The sequence below is a fragment of the Cannabis sativa genome, chromosome 7 (assembly GCF_029168945.1).
Source record: "Cannabis sativa cultivar Pink pepper isolate KNU-18-1 chromosome 7, ASM2916894v1, whole genome shotgun sequence".
In the NCBI taxonomy this organism is placed as follows: Eukaryota; Viridiplantae; Streptophyta; class Magnoliopsida; order Rosales; family Cannabaceae; genus Cannabis; species Cannabis sativa.
Window position 1 is genome coordinate 22392718 of NC_083607.1, and position 16156 is coordinate 22408873.

A 16156-nucleotide genomic window follows, 5' to 3' on the forward strand; every position below is an offset into this window, starting at 1 on the left:
TTCTACAAACCGACGATAATAACCGGCCAGAACCAAGAAGCTTCTGACTTCTGTCATTGTTTTCGGTCTTGGCCAATCCCTAACGGATTCTATCTTTCCTGGATCCACCTTGATCCCATCCTTACTAACAATGTGCTCAAAAAGGACACCTGAGATAACCAAAATTCACACTTCTTGAATTTGGCATAAAGCTTGTGTTCCCAAAGCCGTTGCAGAACCATGCAGAGATGTAACTCATGCTCTTCTGATTGAGAATACACAAGGATGTCGTCGATAAACACAATAACACAGATATCGAGGAAATCCTTGAATACCCTATTCATTAGGTCCATGAAAGCTGCGGGAGCATTGGTTAGTCCAAACAACATAACCAAAAATTCATAATGTCCATACCTAGTACGGAAAGCCGTCTTTGGAATGTCCTCCTCTCGGATTCTCAACTAATGATAGCCCAATCGGAGATCAATCTTTGAAAAGACCGTCTTTCCCTGAAGTTGATCAAAAAGATCATCGATTCTAGCTAAGGGATATTTATTCTTGATTGTTAACTTATTCAACTCCCGATAGTCGATACACATTCTTAGAGACCCATCTTTCTTCTTGACAAACAATACTGCAGCTCCCTAGGGTTACACACTAGGCCGAGTAAACCCTATGTCAAGCAACCCCTGGAGTTGAATTTTCAATTCTTTAAGCTCAGTTGGAGCCATTCTATAAGGGGCTTTAGAAACCAGTTCTGCTCTAGGTACCAAATCAATTACAAAATCAATTTCCCGCTGAGGTGGTAAACCCGGAAGTTCATCAGGAAAAACATCTAAAAATTCCTGAACCACCTTGAAGTCTTCTGGCCGAACAGAGTTAGGCCGAGTGGCATCCAATACCACGACCAGAAACCCTAAACATCCATCACACAACAATTCTTTGGTTGATAAGACCGAAATCACCGGGATCCGAGATCCCTGAACCGAACCAACGAAAACAAACGGTTTTTCACCTTTGGGTTGGAAGATTACCATCTTCCTCTTATCATTTTCTCACAGTTATTTCGCACCATCTCTGGCCCTCTAAGATCGATTTTGCACCCAGTCAGAGCTTCATCGATTGTTGATATGCACTTTGGGAATAGGTTCAGGGTTTTTGTGCAAGTGGTACTGCTTTTGTTTGTTATGTTGGTAAACAATAGTTGATTTGCTGAGGGTTTTGTGGGTACCCTGTGATATTTTTTTGCAGATCCTCTTTCCTATGAATTCTATGTGGGATCTGGATATACATATGCGACCAATGTGTGTTGGACCTTCATATTAAAAGGTCAGATATTTAGTTTTTGACATCTTGGTGTAAGCTCACATATTTTCTATTGCTCCTTCTCCACTCTACGATCATCTCCACAATCCTGGCCCTTTATAATCTTCCATACCAAGGTTTTGATTCCAATATTACTGTTATAGAAAATCTAAATTTGTGTTTTGTATGTAATTTGGATTAGGATTTAAGAGAGGAATCTTAATTTTTAATGACTTTTTAGGGCAGAAATGGGTGCGATTTCAAGGCAGGTTTTTCCTCTCTGTGAAAATCTCAATTTTTGGTGTCCTTAATTACACGCCAAATCTAAGCATCATGTTAAATTCTATAAGAAGTTAATCTTTGGTATATTCCCTCTCTCTCAGGTTAATTTTACCTCTCTCATATCTTGTTTATCTCAACATATACACATATTTGAGTAATTAGAAAAAATTAATCTTTTTCTAATCTACATTGAAAAATAATAAGATTTAAGGTATGTAACCTCTGTACATTCTTACATATATAAATATCAAAAAAATTTGCAGGATGAAGAACCCAATGACCGTAAGATTGGGAAGCTGTGTGAATATGCTTTAAAAAAACCTCTTCGTATTCTAAAAGGTACATGAAAAAGCAATTTAATAAATTGTTGTATGTAGGTTATATGGATTATTGATGGATTTTAATTTATTTGATTAAATTATTTGAACCTTTAGATCACAACATCTTTTGAGCAAATGTGTACAGGGATTTGAGAAATGAGGAATTTCATTCAGAAAAGGTAGTCATGTGTATTTACAGAGAGTTATTGTAATGTTTAGTTATCAATTCAACCATAATAAATTACCTCTGCTAACTTATTTTTCGAGAAAAAAGAAAAAAAGAAAAAAAAATATTAATAGCTCTCTAGCTGTATAGAGCTGCAGCAAGAAGAATGTAACACCCTAACTATCTTAGGCGTATTACGTGATTTTTAAACGTACTGTGCAGCTTGTTGCTAATCAACGAGGTTTATGGAAAAACGTGATTAATTAAAATTTTGCTTTTTCATTAAACTTATAAACCATTTTACAAAAAGTCTCGGGATCCCGATTTATAAAAATATTTACAAACGTTTTAACTGTTTAACTTTTACATCAAAATGAAAGTCGTCTAACGACAATTACAAAAAACTCAGCCCTGCTGTCCCGAGGATCGTACGCTCCAGGCCTAACCGCCCCGACATGTACAATCTCATATGCTCGGTCACGGCCCATCAGCTACAGCCTTGCCTTTACCTACACATGAACATAAACTGTGAGTCGACAGACTCAGTAAGAAAAGCATACTAATATCATACATAAAACTGACTGCCGTGTCCAACACGATACTGAGTCCCGCTACTGCCATGTCCAACATGGTACTGAGCACTACTGCCATGTCCAACATGGTACTGAGTTTTGAACGTTCAGGGGACGGTACTATTGACAAGTATCCTCCTGATCGGTCGAACCGGTCATACTCCGTGGTCATACTCCGGCTGTACCGACGGGATAGGTCAATAGCCGAACCACCAACCAAGTGTCGGCTGATCGGTCGAGCCGGTCATACTCGCCGGTCATACTCCGGCTGTACCGACGTGACAGGGTTGGGTGGTTCGAAGCCTAAATACATATCTAATGTAATCTAGCAGGCTTCCTACATGCACGCTAAACATGTAATCTACATATGCATACTGTTATACTAATCTTACCTGGATTCCGATTTCAGGTGTGCTTGTCAACTTTATTTGGGCCGAAGCTGAACGGCGGATTACTGGCTCCTAAACCATAAAAATCACAACGCTATAAGTGACACGCTAAATCACTTCCCGGGGACTAAAACTTGAAACTAAAAGTTTCCCTATCGATAAAAAGCATGGCAATACCCCTAAAAACCCAAAAACGAGGAAAACTAGGGTTACGAAAAATCCCCAACCGTGACAGAGTTGCCCAACCGGAATTCCGGTTCGGGAAATTCTGAACCCCCATCCGAATTCCGGATGCTCAACGGAGATCCGGTTCCTCGCGAGCGACAAACTAAAAATCTCCTAACATGACCAATTCGAACCCAATTGATCCCAAACTTTCCAGACCTGTTCTATATGCCCCAAATAACAATTCCAAGGCATCAAACCTACCCAGAAACCACACATGCAAAATTCACCATTGGAGCTCAAGCTTTGAGTTCCAAACTCAAGCTTGAGCAAAACCACCTAACATGCATCCTAACTTATTTAATTCTACTCAAGTAAGCATATAATCACCTCTGAAAACATACAGAAACATCCAGCAATTCACAGAAACAAAACATAGCATTTTCTCTCAAAATCACATATCTTCACATATAAACCTCTAGCATGCTCAACCTAGTAATCAAGCATCAAAACAACCCTAAACTAACATGCTTAAACTCAAAATAATAATCAGATTACAGCAGCAACAACACAACTATTCAAGCATGCATTTCATCTATTTTCACCATTTTTCTCAAGAAATTTAAAGAGAAGAAGACAAGAACCAACCTAGCTTGCAAAGAACCTTAAGAGATGATGAATAACCAGCCAAAATCAAAGGAGAAAAGCCCCCTCCTTGCTGCTCAAAGCTTGGCCGAAAGAGAGAGTGTTTGTGTGTGTGAGTTTTTGGAATTTTCTTTCAAAAAAGACTAAGTGTTGGAATTTTGGAAAAAAGGAATATAACACATTTTATTTCAGCCAAATAATCACTTAAATAATTATTTATTTTCCATTTAATAAACTCATATAAGACAAAACACTAATGGGGCAAAAAGACCATTTTGCCCCTCCACCATAAAATCACTAAAATCATACTAAAGGGGTATTTTTGGGACATTCTAAATTCCCGGCCATTCCCGACATTCCCAATGTCTAAAACCCGTCCCCAAAATACTAACATACTAAGTTGTGATTTCTACTGAGCCAAACGCCACGTTCCAAAATACCGGACACCGGAAATGCGAAATATAAAAGCTACTGATGACATAATTATGCATATCTGAATTCCGTAAATAACAATGATAAATTATCTAAATAGCTATAAATAATTTCCTGATTAACATAAATAACAGCTAATTTCCAAATTAACTAAGCGGGCTTTACAACTATTCCCCCCTTAAAAGGATTTCGTCCCCGAAATCTAACCTGAATAACTCTGGAAATTGAGCTTGCATATCTGATTCTAGCTCCCAGGTGGCTTCTTCCACCTTACTGTTTCTCCAGAGAACCTTGACCAACGCTATGGTCTTATTCCGAAGGACTTTATCCTTTCTATCCAGGATCTGCACCTTTGTTCCTCATAAGACATATCTGACTGAAGCTGAAGACTCTCATAACTGAGTATATGAGAGGGGTCTGAAACGTATTTTCTCAACATTGAGACATGAAATACGTTGTGCACTGCTGATAAAGCTGGAGGCAATGCTAGCCGATATGCCACTTGACCTATCTTCTCGAGAATCTCGAAAGGTCCTGTAAACCTAGGGCATAACTTGCCTCTTTTCCCGAAACGTTTAATCCCCTTCATCGGAGATACTCGCAAAAACACATGGTCCCCTACTCGGAACTCAACATCCCTACGTTTCGGATCTGTGTAACTCTTAAATGCCTTTCTGGGAGGCAAGCATTCTAGCTTTAATCTTCTCTATTGCCTCATTGGTCCGCTGAACTGACTCTGGACCTAGGTATTTCCTCTCCCCTGTTTCATCCCAGTGGATAGGGGATCTACATTTCCTACCGTACAACAGTTCATAGGGTGCCATCCCTATCGTACTCTGATAGCTGTTGTTGTAAGAAAATTCTATCAACGGTAGATATTTACTCCATGAACCCTCAAAGTCCATAACACAGGCTCTCAGCATATCCTCCAATATCTGAATTGTCCTTTCGGACTGACCATCTGTCTGAGGATGAAATGCTGTACTGAATTTTAGCTTCGTACCCATTGCCCGCTGCAAACTCTGCCAAAATTTGGAAGTGAATTTCGGATCCCTGTCCGAAACTATAGATTTCGGTACCCCGTGAAGTCTCACTATCTCCCTGACATATAACTCTGCCAACTGATTCACTGAAAATGTCGTTCTAACCGGCAGAAAATGAGCAGATTTCGTAAATCGGTCCACCACTACCCAGATGGAATCATGCAAACCCGTGGTCCTAGGTAACCCGACCACAAAATCCATCGCAATATCCTCCCATTTCCATTCTGGTAGGGTTAGAGGCTGCAACAACCCTGCTGGTCTCTGATGTTCAGCCTTGATCTGCTGACAAGTGAGGCATCTCGATACGAATTCTACCAAATTCTTCTTCATACCGCTCCACCAGAAGTACGGTTTCAAATCTTGGTACATCTTGGTGGTGCCGGGATGCAGAGAATACGGGGTAGAATGAGCCTCCTCAAAGATCTCATTCCTCAAGTCCACACTGTTCGGGACACAAACCCTGGCTTTATACAAAAGCATTCCACTGTCTGACACTGAAAAGTCTTTGGCCTGACCCGCCAATACCTCATCTCGGATCTTCACTAACTCCGGATCTGTCGTCTGAGCAACCTTTATTCTTTCTAACAGATCAGATTGCAGCGTTAAGTTGTGAAGCTGACCTACCACAAACTCAATGCTTGACCTAACCATATCCTCTGCTAGCTGAGGTGAGATCTGAACCATGCTAGCCACTTGCCCGGGACCCTTTCTGCTCAGAGCATCGGCCACTACATTGGCTTTCCCGGGATGGTAAAGGATCTCACAATCATAGTCCTTCACTAATTCCAACCAACGCCTTTGTCTCATGTTCAAATCTTTCTGAGTAAAGAAATACTTGAGACTTTTATGGTCGGTATAGATCTCGCACTTCTCCCCATACAGGTAATGCCGCCAAATCTTCAGTGCAAAAACCACTGCGGCCAATTCTAAATCATGAGTCGGGTATCGCTGCTCATAATCCTTTAACTGACGGGAGGCGTAAGCGATAACCCGATCGGCTTGCATCAATACGCACCCCAAACCCTGTTTGGATGCGTCACAATAAACCACGAACTTCTCCTTGTCCGAAGGCAAAGCTAGCACCGGAGCAGTAATCAACCTCTGTTTCAGCTCCTGAAAACTAGCTTCGCATTTATCTGACCAGATAAATCGCTGATTCTTCTTTGTAAGCTCGGTTAGGGGCATTGAAATTTTGGAGAACCCCTCCACGAACCTACGGTAGTACCCAGCTAATCCCAAGAAGCTTCGATCTCATCCTTGTCTTCGGTCTCGGCCAATCCCTGATGGATTCGATCTTCCCGGGATCCACCTTGATCCCGTCTTCACCCACAATGTGCCCTAGGAAGGACACCTGAGACAACCAGAACTCACATTTCTTGAACTTGGCGTAGAGCTTATGTTCTCGAAGTCGTGGCAGTACCATTTGAAGATGTAACTCATGCTCCTCTTCTGACTGAGAGTACACGAGGATGTCGTCGATAAACACAATCACACAGATATCGAGGAAATCCTTGAATACTCTATTCATCAGGTCCATGAATGCTGCAGGAGCATTGGTTAGTCCGAATGACATAACCAGGAACTCGTAGTGTCCATACCTAGTGCGGAAAGCCGTCTTTGGAATGTCCTCCTCTCGGATCCTCAACTGATGATAACCCGAACGGAGATCAATCTTAGAAAAGACCGTCTTCCCCTGAAGCTGATCGAACAAGTCATCGATCCTAGGTAATGGATATTTATTCTTCACCGTCAGCTTGTTCAACTCTCTGTAGTCGATGCACATCCTCATAGATCCATCCTTCTTCTTCACGAACAAAACCGGGGCTCCCCAAGGTGACACACTGGGCCGAATGAACCCTAAATCAAGCAACCCTTGGAGCTGAATCTTTAATTCCTTAAGTTCAGCTGGAGCCATCCTATACGGGGCTTTGGAAACCGGATCCACCCCTGGTGCCAAGTCAATCACGAAGTCAATCTCCCTCTGAGGTGGTAACCCTGGAAGTTCTTCGGGAAAAACGTCCAAAAATTCCCGAACCACACTGATATCCTCTGGCCGAATGGTGTCTGGCCGAGTGGTGTCCACCACCACGGCCAGAAACCCTAAGCACCCACCGTGCAATAGTTCTCTCGGCCGACATAGCCGAGATCACCGGGATCCGAGATCCCTGAACCGAACCCACAAATACGAACGGTTCTTCACTTTCCGGTTGGAAGACCACCATCTTCCTCTTACAATCAATGCTCGCCGAATATTTAGATAGGAAATCCATTCCTAAAATAATATCAAATTCGACTAAGCTCATCTCTATCAGATCAGCGCTTAACTCTCTACCATCTATCCTGATCGGCATAGACCTAATCCACCTATTGGAGATAACCAATTCTCCGCCGTGTAACGGGGTTCCAAACCCCGATTCATATCTATCAAAGGGTCTACCCAACTTACTAAAGACTACCGCCACATAAGAACGTGTAGCCCCCAGAATCAAACGACCGAATAAAGCGAGTCGTTAATAAAAATCTGACCTGTAACAACTGATGGGCCGGCATCCGCATCGGCTGCGTGATAGCGAACACCCTGGCTGGAGTGGGTATCGCTGGAGCTCTCGGTGCCTCTGGCCGGAGCTGGGGACATTCTCTCTTGAAGTGCCCGGGCATGCCACAATGAAAGCATCCCTGCCCCTTGCACTCGCCCCGATGGTGCCTCTTGCAGCTAGGGCACTCGGGATAGGAGAATCGGGTCTCATTACCACCAGGACGACTCCCTCTGTTCTGGTTCCCCCGGAACCTCTTGTTCTGGCTCGAGCCGCCGGAAGCGATGGGTGCCCTCTTCCTCGATCAATGGCCGAACCACTACTCCCCCGCCGAAGCCCGATGCGGGAGGGGTAGGAACTCCGCCACTAACCGAGATCTTGGGCTGATTCTGACATACACCCCACTGCGCCCTCAGCTCGCAGTGCCTTCTCCACCATCTGAGCATAGGTGGTGCTGTCGTCAGTGGTAATCATCAGGTCATGCCTGATCTTGGGATTCAACCCGTCCAGATACTTCTCCTTTCTGCTGAAGTCGGTCGGCACAATTCCCGAGGCTAACCTCGCCAACCGGTCAAACTGAGTAGTATACTCAGTGACACTCATGTTCTCCCGCTGGGTCAGGTGAACGAACTCTTTCCTCTTGGCGCTTCTAACCGCCTCATTGTAGTATTTCGCGTTGAAGAGTTCCTGGAACCTTTCCCAGGTCATGGTGGTGACATCGTGAATCTGAGACACCATGTCCCACCATACCAGGGCATCCTCCTGGAACTGAAATGTGGCGCACACCACTCTATCGTTACCGGTGACACCCATAAAGTTCAGAATTCTGGTGATCACCGTAAGCCACTGCTCGGCTTTCGACACATCTGGACCTCCCAGGAATACCGGAGGTGCTTGCTTCCGGAACCGCTCATACAATGGTTCCAATCTATGGGCCGCCACCACTATCTCGGCACAGGCGGCGAGGGCGTGCCACCTGGAACTACCGGCACCGGAACCGCAGAGCACCCCGCCGTCTCAACCTCTCGAATCTCGAGGTCTTGTTCTTCGATCCGGGCTTGCATCTCCGCAAACCGCAACTCCCGATTCGGGGCTCCACGATCGGCAGGGGAGCCTGGGCAGCCTGTGGCGGGTCCTCAACACCCCGACCACGAACCCTGCCTCGGGGACCTCTACCTCGGCCCCTAGCAGGTGGGGGAAACCGAGCTCCCTCTCCCTGATTCGACCCAACGGAGTTGCCCCGACTCCTGGTAGTCCGCCTGGCGTCCATCTAATTAGAACCGCCTGCGAAACCAAGAGTTGGCATATCAGGTCGTATTCAAGGCGAGCTTACTAATGCCGCTTAATTTGGAAATTAGAAATGAAACATGCGCCTATGCTACTATCAGGCTACTAACATGCTTCCTAACAGGCTTTTCTTTTTCATAACTGAATAAAATAAACTACTAAAGCAATAAAGGCTTACTGAACCGTGAACCGAGCTAACTGCTGATGATGATTGTACATGTCGTGACGATCTTCGAAGACAACACAGCGGCTACGATACCAAATTGTAACACCCTAACTATCTTAGGCGTATTACGTGATTTTTAAACGTACTGTGCAGCTTGTTGCTAATCAACGAGGTTTATGGAAAAACGTGATTAATTAAAATTTTGCTTTTTCATTAAACTTATAAACCATTTTACAAAAAGTCTCGGGATCCCGATTTATAAAAATATTTACAAACGTTTTAACTGTTTAACTTTTACATCAAAATGAAAGTCGTCTAACGACAATTACAAAAAACTCAGCCCTGCTGTCCCGAGGATCGTACGCTCCAGGCCTAACCGCCCCGACATGTACAATCTCATATGCTCGGTCACGGTCCATCGCCCACGACCTTGCCTTTACCTACACATGAACATAAACCGTGAGTCGACGGACTCGGTAAGAAAAGCATAGTAATATCATACATAAAACCGATCGCCGTGTCCAACACGATGCGAGTCCCGCTACCGCCATGTCCAACATGGTGCGAGCACTACTGCCATGTCCAACATGGTACTGAGTTTTGAACGTTCAGGGGACGGTACTATTGACAAGTATCCTCCTGATCGGTCGAACCGGTCATACTCCGGCTGCTGGTCATACTCCAGCCTGTACCGACGGGATAGGTCAATAGCACTGAACCACCAACCAAGTGTCAGCCTGATCGGTCGAACCGGTCATACTCCAGCCTGTACCGACGTGACAGGGTTGGGTGGTTCGAAGCCTAAATACATATCTAATGTAATCTAGCAGGCTTCCTACATGCACGCTAAACATGTAATCTACATATGCATACTGTTATACTAATCTTACACGGATTCCGATTTCGGGTGTGCGAGTCAACCCGACCGGAACCGAAGCCGAACGGCGGACATCGGCTCCTAAACCATAAAAATCACAACGCTATAAGTGACACGCTAAATCACTTCCCGGGGACTAAAACTTGAAACTAAAAGTTTCCCTATCGATAAAAAGCATGGCAATACCCCTAAAAACCCAAAAACGAGGAAAACTAGGGTTCTGAAAAATCCCCAACCGGCAGACCGGTTGCCCAACCGGAATTCCGGTTCTGGGAAATTCTGAACCCCCATCCGGAATTCCGGATGCTCAACCGGAATTCCGGTTCCTCGCAGGCAGCAAACTAAAAATCTCCTAACATGACCAATTCGAACCCAATTGATCCCAAACTTTCCAGACTTGTTCTATATGCCCCAAATAACAATTCCAAGGCATCAAACCTACCCAGAAACCACACATGCAAAATTCACCATTGGAGCTCAAGCTTTGAGTTCCAAACTCAAGCTTGAGCAAAACCACCTAACATGCATCCTAACTTATTTAATTCTACTCAAGTAAGCATATAATCACCTCTGAAAACATACAGAAACATCCAGCAATTCACAGAAACAAAACATAGCATTTTCTCTCAAAATCACATATCTTCACATATAAACCTCTAGCATGCTCAACCTAGTAATCAAGCATCAAAACAACCCTAAACTAACATGCTTAAACTCAAAATAATAATAAGATTACAGCAGCAACAACACAACTATTCAAGCATGCATTTCATCTATTTTCACCATTTTTCTCAAGAAATTTAAAGAGAAGAAGACAAGAACCAACCTAGCTTGCAAAGAACCTTAAGAGATGATGAATAACCAGCCAAAATCAAAGGAGAAAAGCCCCCTCCTTGCTGCTCAAAGCTTGGCCGAAAGAGAGAGTGTTTGTGTGTGTGAGTTTTTGGAATTTTCTTTCAAAAAAGACTAAGTGTTGGAATTTTGGAAAAAAGGAATATAACACATTTTATTTCAGCCAAATAATCACTTAAATAATTATTTATTTTCCATTTAATAAACTCATATAAGACAAAACACTAATGGGGCAAAAAGACCATTTTGCCCTTCCACCATAAAATCACTAAAATCATACTAAAGGGGTATTTTTGGGACATTCTAAATTCCCGGCCATTCCCGACATTCCCAATGTCTAAAACCCGTCCCCAAAATACTAACATACTAAGTTGTGATTTCTACTAAGCCAAACGCCGCGTTCCAAAATACCGGACACCGGAAATGCGAAATATAAAAGCTACTGATGACATAATTATGCATATCTGAATTCCGTAAATAACAATGATAAATTATCTAAATAGCTATAAATAATTTCCTGATTAACATAAATAACAGCTAATTTCCAAATTAACTAAGCGGGCTTTACAAAGAAGCTTAGAATAAACCAATCATAACGATTTTTCCTCTTTAGAGTTTTTTTCTCGGCAAAGGGCCTCTCCACCTATTTGGTATACTCTCCTGATTCCTGAATGTGGATATATTGATATGAGTATTATTATTGGTTATGTTTTTGGACTGCGTGTATTGATATTGCTCTATTTTATGAATTTATTTGGTTCTGTATAGATTGGTGTCATATATCATCGAATATGGATTGTGCTAGTATTGTTACTGTTGCATATTGTAGTTTAGGTGTTTTATTAAATGACTCAAAGAAAAAACTATAGCTGATTTTTCATAATTGTGTCTTCTTATATGCTTCTCATGTTTATTTTATTCTTTTTGTTAAATTTAATATGAATTTGGGATTTTAATATTGTTGCAGCCAGAGATAGAGGCACCAACGTAGATATAATGGATTACTTTTGACAATGGAATTTTTATGTACTAAATTGTTCTATATATTGTAAGTTCATGAGAATTGAATTTTGGTAAAGGGATTTTGTGTGTTGTCCAAGTGTGAATGAATGAGTGATTAGGGAATTGGAAAATGCCAACTTCTTATGATTGTGCTTTTGTTATATCAAAATTGATTTAGATATATGGTCTTTATGGTGTGGATATATTGTAACAATTACTATGTCAATATAAATAGTATTAAATAATCTTTTAGAAGTTGTGTCATTGAAAATCAGTTCTTAGCATTTGGCAAACATAACTAATTATAAATTTGACATCCATTTGAGATTTGTATTTAGTGAAATTTGAACCCTATTGGAATGGATTTTCTTTTCTTTTATTCTTCAGTTTAGTGATAGAGTAAACATTGAGTAGTTTCAAACCATCAAGTATTTTATTATTGGATATACATATATTATTGTTGTTATGTTTTGAGCTGAATTTATTTAACTACAACTTTTTATTTTATTTTTATTTTTTCTTTTAATTTTTTTTCAAGCAAATTGTGCCTCCCGTGCTGAATTCATTTTCTGGCCAAGACAGTTGAGTCAGATATTATGCTTGTGAAGCTCTATACAATATTGAAAAGATGAGTGGTAGGTGACTCACTTAATTATGATAACTCCCCGTATTGATATTGTATGTGATATGTATTCTTGTTTTTTGAGCAGGTTGTGTAAGAGGAGATTTTATCATATTCTTTAATCAGATTTTTGATGCTTTATGTAAGCTTTCAGTCGACTCAAATGCTAATGTACAGAGTGCTTCTCATCTTCTAGATCAACTTTTGAAGGTGGCTTATTATTTGAATCCTTCTGATATTGATTGCATTTTCAAATTCAATCTTTAGCTAGTTTCCTCTATTTCATTCTTATTTCAATTATTTCTTATTGTGGCATAGGATATTGTTACTGAAAGTGATCAATTCATGCTTAGTCCTTTCTCTTCGAAATATTCTATTATTTGGATTGTACGGTTCGAGAACCAGGAGGTAGGAGACAAATACAGAAAATCCCCAGAACACTCAGGAGGAACAACCTGGGAAAACTATGGATGTTCCAGAAGACAAACAATAGAATAATCAAACACCTCGTCGAGGAGTACCTCAAAGACCCTAGGGATTTGCAAATCAGGGGAATGAAAATAATGACGTGCCAGAGTCTTCTCGTAGAAATGAGAACATAAGGCAACCCAGAACTAGGGAACAGGAGATCCCTCCTAATAACGAGAGAAATCTTGGGACACAACCTGAGACAAGTGGGTTACCACCGAGACACCCCCAACGTCCTTCTCGAACTGATAGGGAGGAGGCATACACATACCCCGGCCGGGGGGGGGGGTGTATCTAACCTTTCCCGAAGGACAAGGCCTGTGCAGGACAAGGCAAGTTCTAGCTTGGGACATACAAGATCCTGAGAGTACAGTCGATCAAAAAGACATACGCGAGGAGGAGATAAACCTCACCTTAATTATGATCGAAAAAGTATGAGTAATACGAGGAGCTATCAATCTGAGAGTTACTTAGATACAAGGTTTGTGAGCAATCATGATCAAAGATAGCCAGATCTTTGTGAACATTTGAATCAAAGACAACCCTATTTACACGAGCGCTTAAATCAGAATGCACCTGATTTACGCCAACAACTTAATGCTAATCGAAAGCAAGAAGATCCAATCTAATTGTGAATCATTGAGTTGGAAGATAAATTCAGAAGATACAAAGATGGGGAATATGGGAAACTGCCTGGTTATGACTCGGATGAAGAACACGAGCCTTTCCTTCCAGACATTAAGAACTCTAAATTTCCCCAAGGATTCAAAAACCCTCACGTCTCGCCGTACGATGGGACTTCAGCCCCAGTCGCCCACCTCAACAATTTCAATACCATAATGCGAGCCAGCAATGTCTCGAATAAATTACGTTGTATTTTGTTTCCCACCTCCCTGACTGGAGCAGCGAGTAGCTAGTTAAATAAGTTTACCCATTATTTAATTACTTCTTGGGAACAGCTGTCTAAGGATTTTAAAAAACAATTTCAGCTTCCGGGAAGGAAGGCTAAAGCTATATAAAAATTCAAGCTTATACTTCACTTGAAAGGATTAGTTAGAATGCATCACGAGGGGTAGGATAGACTTCAAGCATCCCTTTCGTTCAAGGAAGGAGGGTTGAAGACGTATCGTACCCCCAGTGATCTTTCTTGAACGAACGTGCTTACGAGAGTAATGTTGAATTTTTATGTAACAAACTTTGGCTTCTGGAAAGGAAAGCTGAAGTTGTATGAATATTCAAGCTTAGACTTCGCTTGAAAGGATCAATGGAAAGTATCTCGAGGGGTAGGGTAGACTTAAAGCAGCACCTTTGTTCCGGGAAGGAGGGTGGAAGACGTATCGTACCCCCGTTGATCTTGCACAAACATGCATGTAAGAGTCATGTTGAATTTTTATATAACAAGCTTCAACTTCTGGGAAAGAAGGCTGAAGTTGTATAAAAATTCAAGCTCAGACTTCACTTGAAAAGATCAATGGGTGGAAGAGTCTTTGGCAGTAAAGCAGACTTCAAGCTGTCCCTCCCTTCTGTGATAGATTGTTGAAGCCACGCGTCACTCCCAATGATATTCCACACTTGGAGAGCATGTCGGTATGAGTCTCCTGGGCCTAGGGAAAGTCTAGGAGGTGCATGCTTATACCTTTAGGATCTCTTGGGTAGTCAATCTCCTTCAGTGAAGTGCGGTGGCATTTGAGGGTCACTAAAGCGAGAACTCAGACTTCCAGCAGGATAAGCTTATCACAAGGACTCCCTAACTAGTTTATAATGTCTCGAGTTGCTTCCTTCTTATGTAACCCCAGGGAGGCAATCACACGAGGCGACAGGGATGGCGCTGAGCGAAGTATGCTAAAAATGGCCTATTCCTACAAACAGTACCATAACCAGGCCTCATTGGTAACCTAGCAGACACCGATGGTATTGATGGTCTCCTCTCAGCATGTGCCATTCCAGGATTTTTTTCCAAACAACTTCACCACCTAGAGACAAGGCGGGAGAAGTGGTTGTCAAAAAACAAAGTCAAAAAACAAATCCGACCTCCATGGCGGCACCAGCGTTGTAGTCTCTAGCTAGATAGAGTCGTTACATTCGATGACCCTTTCTGAGTTAGTTGGCGTAACTGCATCGAGTCATAGCTCCTTAGTCTGGCCCGAGCGCCTCTCATACTACTCCGTATGTGCATGGCGGCACGACGAGGGATCTGAGCCTCGGGACATCGGTAGTCGACCTTGCCCCCATGGTGATCGCTGGCCAGATCTGAGCCTCTAAGGACAAATATTAGTGCATCACGTGTTTCACGACTACGTGCACTCGTCCTTGTCACTCTTTTTGAGTAGATTGAGGCATCGAGTCTCTTTATGGGCAACATGTCGGCTTTGCACCTTTCTGGCCTTTGGCCAGACCTCAACAAGCTATCAAGAGATCTACCTTCTTTTCTTGAACGAAGCATTTTTTAGCTCTCAATGAAAGTATCAAAATTTTTACTGAGTTTTTCGGTAACTGAATAATTATAGAGCTTAAGAAAGTAATAAATGCATAAATAACAAGATTATAGACAATAGATTTTTACGTGGTTTAGGCGTTAAATATCCTTAGTCCACGAGTCCATTTTATTAGACTCTTTGGCCGGTGACTATTTATACAAATACAAAAAGGATGGACTTTTACTCCGATCCACCATGTTCCTCTTGAAGAAGAGAAAGCTTAGTAGGAATATTTTAGAGTTAATAATGGAGTTACAGTAATGTGTTTTACAGAGAATCAATCTTTACTTTTAAGGTGAAGAGCCAAAATGGAGGAAAGGAGAGAAGTCAAGCTTCGAAATTGGAAATCAAAGTCCCCCTGCCTTGTGTGTCTTCGAGAGTATTTATTGGTCGATCCCCTCGCATGGGCTGTCGTTCATGGATCTTCATAAGGATAAACCCCCACCATTGGATTTGTAGGTAGTATATTTTCCATGTGGTCTTTACCGATGTCAGATTATACTGGCGGTACTGGCGGTGCTTAGGATGCCTGTCATTCTAGGGCCATTCTCATTTGAATTACTCTTACTCCTA

General features: G+C 42.1%; 2 long non-coding RNA genes across 4 annotated transcripts; both read left to right on the forward strand.

Moving 5' to 3' along the window:
* The first annotated feature begins 909 nt into the window (after nucleotides 1-909).
* On the forward strand, nucleotides 910-12548 carry LOC115697127 (uncharacterized). 3 transcript variants are annotated; one of them, XR_004007890.2, is made up of 4 exons: nucleotides 918-1421; nucleotides 1526-1647; nucleotides 1830-2220; nucleotides 11590-12548. It is a non-coding gene; the product is annotated as an uncharacterized LOC115697127 (long non-coding RNA). The 3 variants fall into 3 exon arrangements; XR_009688712.1 differs by having other exon boundaries at nucleotides 910-1667; XR_009688711.1 differs by having other exon boundaries at nucleotides 919-1647.
* A 176-nt stretch (nucleotides 12549-12724) lies between these two features.
* On the forward strand, nucleotides 12725-15585 carry LOC133039574 (uncharacterized). The gene is made up of 2 exons (XR_009688713.1): nucleotides 12725-12848; nucleotides 12957-15585. It is a non-coding gene; the product is annotated as an uncharacterized LOC133039574 (long non-coding RNA).
* Nucleotides 15586-16156: the final 571 nt, after the last annotated feature.